Raw genomic sequence first — 15,212 nt, forward strand, 5'->3', positions numbered from 1 at the left:
GTTTCTTATAAATGGCCGTACTACAATTGTTCAAAAAACATACTAAAATTAACAACGGAGCGTGAAAATTGATAACTAAACTTGAGGAAGATAGTGGTAGGGTGCAGATAATGGATAAAATCATACAAACATTCTTCTGAACCTCTCCATACCATAAAAAGATCATCAACAAAATGTCTGTAATACGGATTATTACTGTGTACGTAATTAGATTCCCATTGTGCCAATACAATATTGGCATAAAAATTAGCACAAATGGTCTCCATTGCAACTCTCAATTTCTGAAGAAAAAACTCATTTTGAAAAATAAAAGCATGATTCTCCAAAACTAGTTCTAGTAAGGAACAAATCAAAAACACTGCTATTTTTCATGGAACCATACATGTTTAAAAAACTTCTGACAAAAGACAATACTCCGATCATTAGGAATAATGCTTAAAAGGGAGGAAATGTCCATAGTTACCAAGAGTAGGTCATGATTATCAGTTAAACTCTTATACCAACCAAACAAATCAGTTAAAAAAAACTTAATATCCTTCAGTATATTTGGAACCATGTCTATAACAGGTCGAAGCATTTTCTCTACAAATATCAAGAGGGGTTCAGTAACCTAACCCCTACTAGAAACAACTGGATGCATCGGGGGATCTCTACTATCTTTGTACATCTTTGGCAACCCATAAAGCAATGGAACCAAGGGATGTTCAACACAGAAGTAATCATATAACTCTTGGTTAATAACCCCAGTCACTAAAAGGTCATATAACAAAAATTCGACCTTCTTAATTATACTGTCTACTTGAAACTTGTATATCAACATATAAGTCATTCTATCAGAAAACATCTCAGTCATTTTGGATATTAAAGAGTAGAAGTCTGGTTCATTGATTTGATTGGTTAGTTTTCTAGTGCTTGTCCATGACATTTTTATGAATGAGTTGTCATGTGATTTTATGATTTACGTTCATTTGTTTGTTTTACTTTTTTAAGGATCAATTGTATGTTTGTTTGCAGGTCTGAAGAAGCAGCTACTGGCTGTGAAAACACTATTGTTTTTTGTTAAATAAATATATACTGTTTTTATGGACTTCGTACAGCCATGGTAGTCGAGTTTGTTTTATTTTTAGTTATTCATTTTCATACAATTTGTCAACCTGTACCTAACGGTTACATTTCTTTGTTGGGTTTGTTTATAAAAAGTTAGTCGACCCTAACAAGTCTAAAGAACTTTTAGGGAAAAGTATCTGTATGTATGGATTTGGGAAACAATTGTGTAGTAGTTTACCTAGATGTCTATAAAGATTTGATAGTTTACAACATGACAACATAATACATTGCTTATGTAAACTAGATATCAAGCCATATAGTATAAGCCAGCTAACTAATTGGTTAAGTACCAGCATACAAATACAGGGGGTTAGATCTAGTTGGAAACCCATTTCAAAGGGCATACCTCAGCAACAGTACTTGGACCTATCTTTCTTAACATGGTTTTTCAGAGATGCCAACACCATTGTGTTTTTGGTCAGCAAAATGCACCAATGATTTTAAGGTAGGAAGTGAAATAAATTACAATATAGATATGAAGACTCTTAATTACTTAAGCTCTGTCAATAATTGGGCACTAAAGGCTAGTTTACAATTTGATTACAATGTAAAGTGTAAACTTTGGCAAACAATCTTTAGGAAAAATTATGATGGGTGATAAAGTACTGGACATGGTTAACCATATAAAAGACCTTGGTATAATAAATGGAACTGACTTTATATTTATAAATTTATAAAGGCTAGAACATTAGGGCAGATAGGCCTGGTCTTGAACACATAAGAAACCAGAGAAATTAGCATATTAAAATGTTTGTTTATATCTATGGTAAGACCAATAATTGAATACAATCTACTTTTCTGTGGTTTATCTACTTCTGAGATTGGAACTTTGGAGATTGTTCAAAAATATTATACAAAAAGTCACAAGGGTTAAATATCTAAACTATTCTGAGGGATTACAGACTTTAGGTCTCTATAGTATGCTGCACAGGCTTGTTAGAGGTAAATTATGCTTAACTTTTAAAACAACTATGGATATGACATTAAAAAGCAGAATTTGTTTAACATTACCAGAAGCTAATCCAAGTATCAGGAAAAGAGGTTTAAAACACAAATAAATTATTTTAATAAAACGAAAAAGAGAGATGTCATATAACACAGCTGATTCCAAAAGTGTTTAACAAACTTTCTTTGGTGGTAATAGAATCTAGTTTATTGAATATGTTTAAAAAAGATTGGATGACTACTTAGGTGACAATAAATATAAATCCAGTATTTTGGAGTCCGCAATTTTTAATGGTTTAAATTGAATTAAACTATGAAACTGTACAGAAGTACTAGTTGTACTACTAGCTTTTTTGGCATTTTTCTGTCACACACTACCTCTAACACTCTACCAGTTGGCTACAGCTCCACGTCTAGGAATGCCTAGTAGGACTCTTTCCTCATCTCTAACTTCTTTTCCACTATCTGTCTCACATTAAACCTCTGATCAATTGTGCTGCATCTTAATCTAAATCTTACTTTCTACTATTCTGTATATTAACCTACCAATCAATCGCCCTCTCTAGCACTTTCATGCAGCATAAGAGTCTGATACCACTATATTGCCCATAGTTATGAATACCCCATTTGTTCTTGTACACTGGCACTAGGAAGCATATTATCCAGTCATCTGGGATATGCCTTTCCCCTCACACTACTATGAGTACCCTCAGAAGCCATTTATCCCCTAACTCAGCTAACTTCTTGATCATGTCTGCCATTACTTCTTCTGAGTATGTTGCTTTCCCTGATTTCATCTTCCTTGATGCTGTTCTTACTTCTTCTAGTGTGGGTTCTTCTTTCTCTTTTATCACAGGAAGTCTATGGAGCAGTACAACTTCTGTAAGGTTTTCTACATGCAGAAAGTACTCCTATCACCTGTCTTAATTTCCTATGAACTGCTGAGCAGGTTGTTGCCAGCATCTCTTATGAATGGTGTCCTCTGTCTGTCTTCTTTATTTTTCTGTCTTTGCCTTGCAACCCGATAAAGTTTATTTTTGTCATCTCCTGAGTAACTTTCTGGAAGTTGGTAGAGTGCCTTGGATGCCTTGTTCTTTGCTATTCTGACTGTCCTCTGTGTTGTTATAACAGAACCTCTCAAAAAAAAAATTAAGTGTTGATGCAAGTTTACTGACAACAAACAAGTTGCAAAGGAGAAAAAAAAATAGTCGTTGGCACGCCCAACGTTTGGGTGAAGTTGGCAATCTTAAGACACATGCTTCTCTGAATAATTTCATACCCATGGCTAAGAGGTACAAATACTTGGCATGGTACTACCAGACTCTTTCTTTTCCATTTTATGTCAAAAAATGGGATGATAGTGCTGAAGCAGCCAAAGGTCAGACTGTCTAGTGTGCTCACATTTGTATCTAGCAGAGACATTGGTATAAACTTGGTGCTAAAACCTCTCCTTTTTGGCATCTACTTCTCTGAAGTCGAGGCTAATGTCAAGGACCTCTGGCTAACCAAGTCTGCAGGTGATTTCAACCAGGTGTACTCATAGAATTCCCCAAGACGCAGATACCCTCCAAGAAGGCATGACACAGACTAATATCTAGTACCAGAGCCACAGTGTAAGCCTCACTGCCAAAAATTACATAACAGTATCCTTCAGGAAGATGGCTACTCCTGGAAACTACCATTTTGATAATACACTCCTAAGAGTAAGCCCAGAGGTCAGGGATTTGAAAATGCATGTAGTCAGTAGCCTGGCCTTTGATCATCATGTGTCTAAGGTAGTAAGGAAATCATTCTGTGATGTGCAACTTGTAAGGGTCCAAGGATGTCTTTGTTCTACTGAAATCAAGTCCCCATTAGACCAATCACTGAGTACACGCTTCCTTCTGTATGTAGCTGACCGGGCATATGCAACAACTGGAGCAACCACAGAGGTTCTTCATCAGAAGAATACAGGGTGTAAGTAACATGTCCTACATAGACTGCCTCAAACGCCTATCCCTGTACTCAATGAAGTTAAGAGTATCCACTGCATATCATTACAATTAATTCACCATATAAAACTAGCATTCTGTAGCATACAGTTAGCAAGATTTGCGAGTTCATATCACTTTCTTAACTCACTACCTTTTCTAGAGAAAGTAAGATGGCTTTCAGTTGTGCTCAGGCCACTTTGACGCTTACCTCTCTTACCTTCAAGCTACTTCATTTAGAGTGTTGTCTACCTCTCTGGCTCACATGCTAGAAACGATTTCTCAGTGTTGTGCTCCAAGATCGTGGAATTAGAGGTTCCTAAAGGAAAAATGACAACTTTTGTTCTAGTTGCAGGACAAAAAGCACACAGGAAAATCAACGAACCACCTGGAACCAACGTTCCTAGCAGGTTTGGAATAGTCAAAACTTCCTCTCTTAAAGCAAAGCAGTTGAAGTATTTGTCTTCCATTTATAAATGACACAGTTTTATTGTCTAATAGTTGATTACCCTTCCAAAATCATTCCATATACTACTTAACCATAACAGTACGATACAAAGTAGCTTTGCTAACCTTCTGGTTGTTCAGACTGTAAAAGAGCATTTTGTTTTCTCTTTTCTCTAGCATAACCTGGATTTTTGCTTTTTTTGACATAGACAATCTTATGTTTATATAAATGAAAACAAACCATATTAACATAATCTTAGTTGCAAGCATGATACATCACAAACCATATAGTCTGGAATTTTGCTTTTATCTCTGTATATGTATTCTGTATCTCTGTGAGATTTAAGATTGGTACGGTAACTCTGAGTTTGATCTTGATATGTATCCCCAGCTTATGAGTGTATATTTGTTGTTTATCTGTAATCCATTTGTGAAATGTTACAAGTTACCTTTTGTTGCTTTGGCCCAGGTTATGGCTGAAAAGGGTCCTTGAACTAGCCCATTTACCTATTTACACAAATACGTTTTCAGTGCACTTACAAGTGCAGCTGAAATGAGACATAGCATTTGCCAGTTTTGGCATTGCAATGTTATCTACAGTAGATAATATCAGAAATGGAAGCCTCCATAGTGATTTTTAGACCTTGTGCAGTTAAACAACTGCAAATATTCTTCCCAGAGGTTGTGTTCTCTTTTAGTTCTAACGGATTAATGAATGGGTATCAGCAGCATTCTTAGAAATACATAATACAGTGGGCTAATTTTCTACGAATTACTGTTGCTCTTCAGAAGTATCACCACAGAGTACCCGACAAAGTTTTCTTGTATTATTGGAGTTGTCTGATATTAAGGTTATACCTTCTGCAAAAGCTTATGACAGATACTTAAGCACTGCATCCAACATCAGTCATATAAAAAAACTGAGGCTTGCCCCCAGTACTATATCAAGACAGGTATGATGGAGCTCTCTATTTGTCCCAGGCTGGTATGAGCTTAGCACTGCACAACATTCTACCTTCTCCACGGAATGTGCGACAATTTGACTTTAATAACTGGCTTAGTTTTTGGTGACATTTGAAGGGGTTTCAATATTAGTCAGTCTGGGATGATATAGGTAACAGACCATGCTGCTTTCCCACAGATGGTCTGCACCTATCCCCTCTAGGCTTTTGAATACTGGCTGAAACCTTGTCCAGCCACACAGTGCCTTTTTAGGCATTGCCAACCTGATAAACCTTCCAACACATCAAAATCAAACCAACAAAATCTAAATGTGTTACTGCTCTTGCCAGGAGTCTAAGCAAAAAACTAAATTTCCTGCAAGCACTCCTGCCTCCTGGAGAATGTAGAAGTCTGCACAGCTACTGAGATATGGTTTAAAGTCATAGACAGTATCCGAGCAGTGCAGAGTAATAATGCCTGCCACATATTTAGACCAGCTACTGCACAAGAAGGACAAAAGGTGGAGGTGTCTTAATTTACAAACAAATGCACCTCAAGGCTGGTCAAACAATATAATATACTTGAGCTTCTCCACATCCAAATTACTGTACTCAGTCTCCTACAGAATGCTGAAAGGTGATCTATGCCTGACCTACAATACATCCTCTGATCCTGTTTTGATAGACCTTTTGCAAATCCACAAAACAAATACCATCTGAATTACTTGACCTTGGAATCTAAACCTTGTCTGCATCATAAATAGAACATGCTGGAGGGACATGCATGTGTCTCAGAGACTTCTCTGAGACAGGCTTCCATCCTTGTGAAGCAGAGGTCCTCCCTAACCCAATTCAAATGTAACTTGGACCAGTGGATTGGGAATAAAATATTTACTCCTGATATAGCACCTTTGTCTCTACCAGACAGAGGTAGCCTGTAAATACTTTACCACCAATGCACAAGCCTCCACATAGGTCTTAAAGTAACACTAGGATATCAAAACTTGTAAGATACATTTGGAAAGCGTGATAGGCTTAAAAAGGTCCCATGGGGTCATTAGCCTGGTAATCACCTATGAACGTATAATCAGTAACTTAGTAATTCCCAACAAAGGGCTCCGGCTAACTCCATACCTTGAATAATTGTGAAACATATGTTGGTCCAATAAAAGTTATCACATCATGTCTGTGTTCCTGTGTCTTTTTATATACACCTACTTCAGTTATTTTTATATTTATTCTGACCACATTTATCTGTATCTTTTTATTGCTACCTATTACAGGTACAGTTTATGTTTTCAGTAGAACAGAAAGGATAAGGACTATGGCTTAACATATGGCACCCTCATCCAAAGGGACAAAGAAAAGCACACTCACTCAGAGATCAGAAGAAATAATGGTCAAGGGACTTTAAACTTACCAGGTATTGCTTACCATAAAATAACCTCAGCTTACTGTGACTTAAAGGACAGTGAGGTGAATCTCCCCAGTCCCCACCATCCCTAAGGGACAAAGAAAAGCACATTCCAACAATGGCCAAAGGAGGGAATGATCTACAGCAAATTCACCTCAGCTTACTGTGTAAAGACGCCATTTAGCTACAAAATTTGTCACCTAAATAATGCTAGTACTAACTGCCCTGCTCATCTATTCCTAAGCCCTGCTAAACTGCAGTTGCATCCCACCACCACCAATGGAATTATTACCCTCAGGGTAAAAAGACTGGAGTCTGGGAATCTGTATTTCCCTCAAGGTAAAAACAATGAAAGCCCCGTAAAATAAATAAACTAGTCTAACATACATTTAGCCATCACAATGCAGTATAAGATACAGCTAACCTTCCCTTAGCACAATAGCCAAGCAGAAAAGCTCTACAGTCTCCCACTACTAAACCTCCCCCCACCTTTAACCTAGAAGCTTGGGTGAAGGGTATAGCCAAAACACTCCACTCACTAGAGTCCTAACCCCCACCTGCCCATATTCAAAACTCTATCCCAAGCTTCTCTAGTGCTACTTGAACTATACCTACATAAGGTTCTTTTCATAACCCAATAACCATTGACAGTTTTTCTTGGAAACAGAAGGAAATTGCCATCCCATCTTATGTGTCTCCTCATATTTGGTAGATGGCCAACTTCAATGTACACTTAACTATAATACTCTCTTATCCACTCCACTGTACAACATCTTGTTCTCAACAAAAGGGAAGGGAATGGATCAGGGCAAAGTAAACTGCAATATAATCACACTAGGCTTTGTTGATAAAAATACATTACAATTACATGTTAAATGAACTATCTTATGCTTACTTAATTATTGAGAATTGGGTCTCAAACTAATTATTATAACCTGCTCTCAAACCATTAGTGTTCTCTAGAAATATGATTTTCTTCATTTTACTTAGATTTTAGGATTTAGAATGATTGTTATAACCTTCTCTTAAACCAATGGTAATGGTGCCTGTATGACTGGTTTACTCCCATGCATCTGATTCACAATGTTTTGCGCATTACTTTTTAGTACATGTTCTGCAGTGGTACATCTAAAAGGTGTTAAATCATGTAAAAGCAACACTTTGCCCTAAACTGACATAATTTGTAAATGTGATTCCTATGAAATCCTGCCAACATTGTGCTGTTCTGTTCTATTTACAAGCAGTAGCTAACAGTGCTAACATATACATTGGTGTTCTGTTTCTGAGCTGAAGCATTGATCTAATGCCAATACTGCATGGTACTGCAACTACCCTTATGATGCCTACTTAAAATTGCTCTGACATATCCCAGCCTTAGTTGTACTGAACTATACTTTAAAAGAGGGCCTGCAATGCAATGTTTCTTCCACTAAGTCAAGATGATTATTGTGTTTAGTCTCATACACTGCTACATTCCTCTAAAGCTGCAAAATACATTTGGCATGGTTATAGTAACTCCCTATCCACTCTTGCTCATCCCCGACTCTCAACATCTGACCTACAGCAAGTTAGCCAGTGTTACATTTACAACTCTAATAATCCCAACCACTATCAGAACTCCAGCTCATTTAAATACATACTATGCAAACACTTCCCCCATCTAATCCTCAAACAGTTGGCACCTTTACTTAAACTCAGAAGCTCACCCAGGTGACTACAGGGTGTTAGAGTGTATTTAACAGTGAATAAAAGGTTGAATGTAATTCTGTTACAAATACGCAAAATAAATAAGGTATAAAATAAAGCTTGCTTAAATGTAGAAATAGGGTTTAGCAATATGTAATTAGCATCCATACTAAATGACTCTGGCTTGAAAAATAAGGAATTTGCTTAATGGACATGTTAACTTACAGACTCAGCAAAAATGTAAAAAAATAAGAATGTGTGCAATTCACACTGTCACCAAGAAAGCTGACCTCCACAGATGTAGCAAATATGTGAAAAACAGGATGTATGTATTACACATTGTCAGTAAGAAAGCTATTCTACTTTATTAAAGACTGGACAACAGGACATGTTTCTATCATATGACACTGTTAACAGAGGAAGTTTAAATGATCAAGTCAGCATTTGTATGTGTTTTTCCACAGGGTGTTTCCTTAACAGACTATATCAGCATTACAGGATGAAAAAATATTTTTCTGCAAACAGATGTACTCATACAAAGTCCAAAAACAGGATGTAAAACTACTATAAAGAGCCTATAACAGATAACATTGTTAGAGATAGGTTTTTTGTACTGTATCTCTCATATCATCCATGCTGTTTGAGATGTAAAGTAGTACAGTGTAACTAAAGCTGCAACAGTGGTATGCATGGTTTGTTTATAAAAAGTCATTTATTGGTTACTGCTCAGAGTTTTGGTGTTGCATCAGTGTACACTCTGCAAGTTTCTGTGGGCAAGAGACTGTGATAACTAGACTTTGATTTCAGCAGAATCCAGCAAGCAAGACCTAATGTCTTAAGAAGACTTCGGATCCAACACAGTAACAGCACCTTGATTAGCACCATATTAATTAATTTTTCAATGGTGAGCCTATCTGCATTCGAACACAGGGGGAGTGGTAAACCCTGCAGAGGGTCACTTCAGTCAAATTGCAGTAACTAACATTTCTACATATGTGTAAATCCTAAACAGAAGTACTCCTGTTTATATAGCTTGCAGTAGTAAAGATTCTCAGACGTCTGAATCCAGATTGAGCCTGCAGTGCAGGAAAGTCACAGTGCCATAAAATCTCCAAGAAAGGTGACTACCTACTTTGCGCATCAGTTCGCTGCCTGCTGTGTTTCACCAGGTTCTCGAGTGACTCTGGGAAATTTCCAGCCATCAGCAACAACAGCCTGATCACCTGTTTTCTTGCTAACTGGTAAGACCTTTTTCTATGTCACATTTCAGTATGGATGCTATTAGACAAAATTCAAGCAGGTGTAAGCCAAGCTTTAAAATGCAATGTTGGCATACACAGCACATTAGTAAATGTAAAACCTTATTAGAGCAAGTTGACAGTAAGGCATTATGCAAATGTATTACAATATTTGACTGGTATCTCAAAGAAAAAGCAGAATCCAGCCAGCAAGACCTAGTGTCTTAAGAAGAATTCGGATCCATCACAGTAACAGCACCTTAATTAGCATCATATAATTAATTTTTCACAGGGCACATCAAACATGAAGTTTTGCTTCACTTTGCTCACCAACATTCCCCACTGCCACCCACCCATATATTTCCTTTATAAAGAAACCAAACCCTTCCTCCTACTCTCTAACCAGTCACAGCTTTCAAAACTTACTTCTTCAGTTCTCATTCCAGCAAATCACTACTGAACTCTTACTCCTCCTTCTTTCTATCACTTAAAACAAACTACTCCTACTCTCTATCAGTGAAAGCAACCCATTCTCCAAAAAGTAAAACAACCAATAAAACTTATATATGGTTCACAACTATATCATGATTGATCATGACTACCACCTTAGAATGCTCTACATTAATCTACTGTATCCAAATGAAGTAAACCAACCAAAATTATATATAATCACTTTCTACTAACAGACAACCACCAGCACTTTGCAAACATCCTATATTTTACTTGTCACCCATACAGAACTATATATCACTTTCCTTTCCCACAGTCAAACTAATGTAACTCCATTTTATTTCCCTATTACATAGACAACCTACATTAATTACATTTATTTACTTTTGCATTGACAACCGAACTGATATACAAACTACTCATACACAACTGCCCTTATTATACCTCTAAACTCAGGCAAGCCACCCTAAATAATCATCCCCATAGAACATTTAGCCCTTTCCCCATTTAAGTCTCACAAAGCATCCCACTAAATGATTACCTCAACAACTTTGCAAAATGTCTTTCCCAAACAAAAAACGTAATACAATAAAATGTCCCCTAATAACCTACAAAGAACCTCACAAAAGCCAATCATTGCTGTAATTTTTCCAACAGCCTGTCTTCTGACTATAAACCACGTAAACAATATAATTATAAAACATGTGGTCAAAGTCAAATATCTGTGCCTCTGTCACTCCAAATCAACTAAAGTTCATAACCCCACCAATTTCTAATAAAATCCAAACAGTTCAGAAATAAGAAAATCAATAGCATAATACTAAGGTTAAATTAAATTTCACAAGCATATCACCTGAGGTGTAGCTAGGATGAGGAAAAGAGGGTGGCTGCCATGAGCGCAAGGTTTTGGGGGCATGATAGACAAGATGCTTAACGACTGGTAGTATAGTTCCGGTAGTCACTTCCAAACCGGCATTTCTGAATGTTGGTAATAAAATGAATAAGACTGCTTTCGTGGTCAGTACTGATGTGTATGTAGTCTGCTTGCTACAAATAAAAGTAGAATGACCTTTTTTTTTTTTTTGCTCCTTAACTGAGAGTCAAGGAACATCAGATCAATGAATGGCACAGGCTCTAGGTGAATAGCTATAGCTCTGTACATAACTACTATTCAATACTGCATAGAAAACATCCCACCCTTCTTTACCTAACTTTTCTTAAACTATACACTGCCTGGGATATTCAGCTTAATATAGCCTCTACCACTACTTCGATCAGCCCTGCTTCATTCAGCCTTCCCCCAAAATCCACCATAACAAGCTCTCATATCTCGTTCAACCAAACAAATCTCAAATGTCTTTGAATAGCCTTTTTAAATGCCCATAGAATTCAAAACAAAGTAGACCTACTTAAAGCCTGGACACTAGAACCAACACCACTTTAGTAGCAATAACAGAAATAAAGAGTAAAGCCAATCTTTGGCCCTCACCATTTGTAGATCAGATTGCAAGTGAAGTGTGATGTATCTTTAAGAAGCATGTCAAGGCTGTACGTGCACATATAAATTCCAGACATGTGCACTCCCTAGTGCCATTTCGTAAGAGCAGCCACACTGACAGCATGCATAATTGCAGTTGTTAGTGTGCATGTAAGTTACTTAAGTTAAAGTCAGTAAACCTTTATAGTGATGTGTTTGTATAGAATAAAGCTGCTTGAACAGAACCCATGAAGACTCTTGTGCTCAAAGTAGGAGAGTGACACCACTGTTCATCAATAACTACACCCTATACTTAAACAAATAGCCACATCCTAAATAGGCACAGGAACAATGCTGCTCTTAACAAAAGACACAAAGCTTTCACCAACATGATAAACTAAAACTTGTCTTCATTTGAAGACATACCAATTGGATCTCAGCCTCTGTATCAATAAAAGGCCATACTGAGCTGTATGTACATGGCTTTTGGCCTATATCCCCACTCCAACTTTACTAATCATCTTCAAAGAAACACTAAGCCATTTACTAAACTCATGCAACAAAAAAATCATCATCACTGGAGACTTAAACAGATATGCTTGAAATGAAAAAGACACAAAGCTGTAGCTTTTAACCCCAAAAGCATTAACCAAATAGCACCACACCAGACCAAACTATTCTTCTTGATATAATACTTTGCTTGACCTATTCATAACACATATCAAAAAGTGCTTAACGCCCATCTCCTCTTTCTCTCTTTCTCCAACATAAGTGATCACCTCCCTATAATGGCCACACTAAACTTCAACTTCCTAAACCCTTCATTATTATACTGAATACTTGAACAGTCTGAATCTAGAGAGGATGATATCACCTTTGACCCAGAGCAATCTAGCCAGTCTTACATTTACAGCTTTAATAATCAATGATGAAGTAAAATGAGATAAAACCCTTAGATGGATATGTAGGTATATTAGTTCTAGGATAATACCTGGCAAAATAATATAATAAAAAACATGCATCCTATTTTTATCTCTAATGCCTTCAGTCTTAGGAAACATGTAATAGAAAATGAATTGTTTATCCTAGGCCATTGAGTTGCATTTGTTCTAAGCTGCCACAAGGCTTCTTGCTTCTCAAGGTAGAGGGTCCATGGCTCACCTCTCATCCCTACTTCTAATACTTCAATTACAGAACATTTAAAGCTATGATTGGTAAATTCCATACAATATTTTGCTAAGGCATTGGTATATTTTTTTATATTTATATCTCTTAGATGTTCATAAATCTGATTTTTTAGTTTCCTCTCGGTTTTCCCAATATAGAAACATGGACATAATGTACAGAAGGCACAATAAACAACCCTTTCTGTACTGCAAGTACATCTCTTGTTTAATTTCACCTCCACATTATTGATATTACATGTGGAATCTTCAAAAATGTAGGGACAATAATTACAAGAACCGCATTTTTTCATACTACCACTACATGGTCCTTTATAGTTTGTTTCTAAAATATTTTAAGACATCGACCATGCCAATATACAATATTGGGTTTTTCCCCCACACATTGATTAATATCTTTGTTATTTGAGACCATTACCCAATTTTTACATAATACATCAGAAATTATTTTACTTGATTTGTTGAAAGAAGTAATAAAAGCACTTTTAAAATGAATGTTCATCACTCCCATATTACCATGTTCAGAATTATTCACATTTACCATGTCATAGCTCACAATAGGAGTAGACTCAGGTGGTAAAGGGTCACCAATACAAGCTCTTTCCTCCTGCATTTGAGGAAGTATGGGTTTAAAATAACCCGCACCTCTCTCTTGTTGATTACTGCTATCATAATTTCATTGATTACGGGACAAGGATATCCTCTCTTTGAAAACATGCTCTTTAGTAGGTCACATTCATTTAAAAATGCTTCGAATGATGTCACCACACATGCAGCCCTTACAAATTTACCCTTCACGACAGCCCTTTTCTGTTTATATGGCTGTGAATTGTCAAAATGTAGGAAATTGTTAGAATATGTTGGTTTCCTAAATATTTCATCCTTGAAGTTCTTAGATGGGATATCCTTGGCTAACTTAACATCCAAGTATGCAATCTCATCTACTCTGATACTATGTGAGAATTTCAAAAACATTGTGGAACCATTTATATATTCCAAAAATTCATTAATGATGTTTGCAGGTCCATCCCAGAAAATGAAAACATCATCCAAAAAACAAACATAGCTTTTACAGTGTACATAATAAGGTGAATCAACCAGAGATTTTTTCTCCCACTGTAAGATGACTACGTTCGCATATAAGCCACCACAAGCAGAACTCATTGCCACCCATTCTGTTTATAAGAAAAATTAATTTTCAAACAAGATAAAATTATTTTTTTAACACTGTTTCAAGTAAAATTTCACATAGATGTATTGCATTTTGAGGTACTCCCTTATCCGCTAAGTATTCACAAAACCATTCTACTCCAAGATTGTGGGGTATGACAGTATACAGATCCTTGACGTCAATTGTAATAAATATGCCAGAATCTGAATAGTTAAGTATATTGATTCTTTCAAGAAAGTCCCATGAGTCCTTACATAAGGTAGATTTATCAGAAAGTATGTTTTTTTTTAACTTAATCTCTAGATATTTAGCTAGGGGCTGTGTGACTGATCCCCTCGCATCTACAGTGGGACTCATGGGTGGATTAACCAAATATTTCTGGATTTTAGGGAGTCTGAAAATGGTTGGTGTTCTAGGGTGGGGTAAATTTAAATAGTTGAAATCATCAATTGTGATGATGCCATCAATGAATAAATCATTTCATTCATTTGTTACCTTCCTATATGCTCCATTTACTTCACTAAGAGAAACCTTTCTATATGTTGTACTGGTTAAAACCTCCTTCATTTTCTCTATATAGGAACACGTATCCATGATGACAATACCACCCCCTTTATCAGGTTTAATGATTCTTACATTGTTGTTCATTTTCATTTTCTTTAATCTTTCATTCTCATCCATAGCAAGATTTGTCACCACCTTATCATAACTTACACTATGAATGTCTATTTCATATAATTTCTCAAACATCTGTAAGGAAGGATAAATGGGGGGGTATAAGTACTGGAATCATAATGGGTTACTTGTATGCTCAACATTTTGGAAAAGAATATTTAAATTCAATTTTCTTACAAAATGTTTTAAATCAACAATAGTATTGGCCACATCAAAACATTTCTCTGGTACAAAGGTTAACCCCCTTGCCAATAAATCACAATCATGAGTGTCAAAGGAAATAGAAGAAAAATTAAACAATTTGAAGTCCCCTTTGCTGTTTTTTAGGATAGTCAGCATAGTTATCTACGACCCAGAGGGTTGCCTCTTGAATTCCCCCTCATGTTCCCTCTCGAATTGTAAGAGTAATTGCTTTGACCCCGATTCCATTGGTGACCTCCCCGCAAGGGGGGCTCCCTGTTGTTCATTTCTCTCGGTCGCTCTGACTGCCTCAAAGGTGGATATTCT

At 36.5% G+C, this 15,212-nt stretch overlaps 1 protein-coding gene across 5 annotated transcripts in view; it reads right to left on the reverse strand.

Annotated features, from left to right (window-relative positions):
• The window catches only part of FAM227A (family with sequence similarity 227 member A), a 1,098,330-nt gene that overhangs the window by 1,043,381 nt on the left and 39,737 nt on the right, over positions 1–15,212 (reverse strand). The window contains exon 2 of one of the 5 annotated variants that reach the window (XM_044067970.1): positions 4,234–4,341. The exons of the other annotated variants lie outside the window; for them this stretch is intronic. The gene's annotated coding sequence lies outside the window, so the exon portion shown is untranslated. The remainder of the gene's footprint in view (positions 1–4,233; positions 4,342–15,212) is intronic. 5 annotated transcript variants of the gene reach the window in all.

Source organism: Protopterus annectens, chromosome 1.part0, assembly GCF_019279795.1.
Source record: "Protopterus annectens isolate FY-2018-M chromosome 1.part0, PAN1.0, whole genome shotgun sequence".
In the NCBI taxonomy this organism is placed as follows: Eukaryota; Metazoa; Chordata; order Ceratodontiformes; family Protopteridae; genus Protopterus; species Protopterus annectens.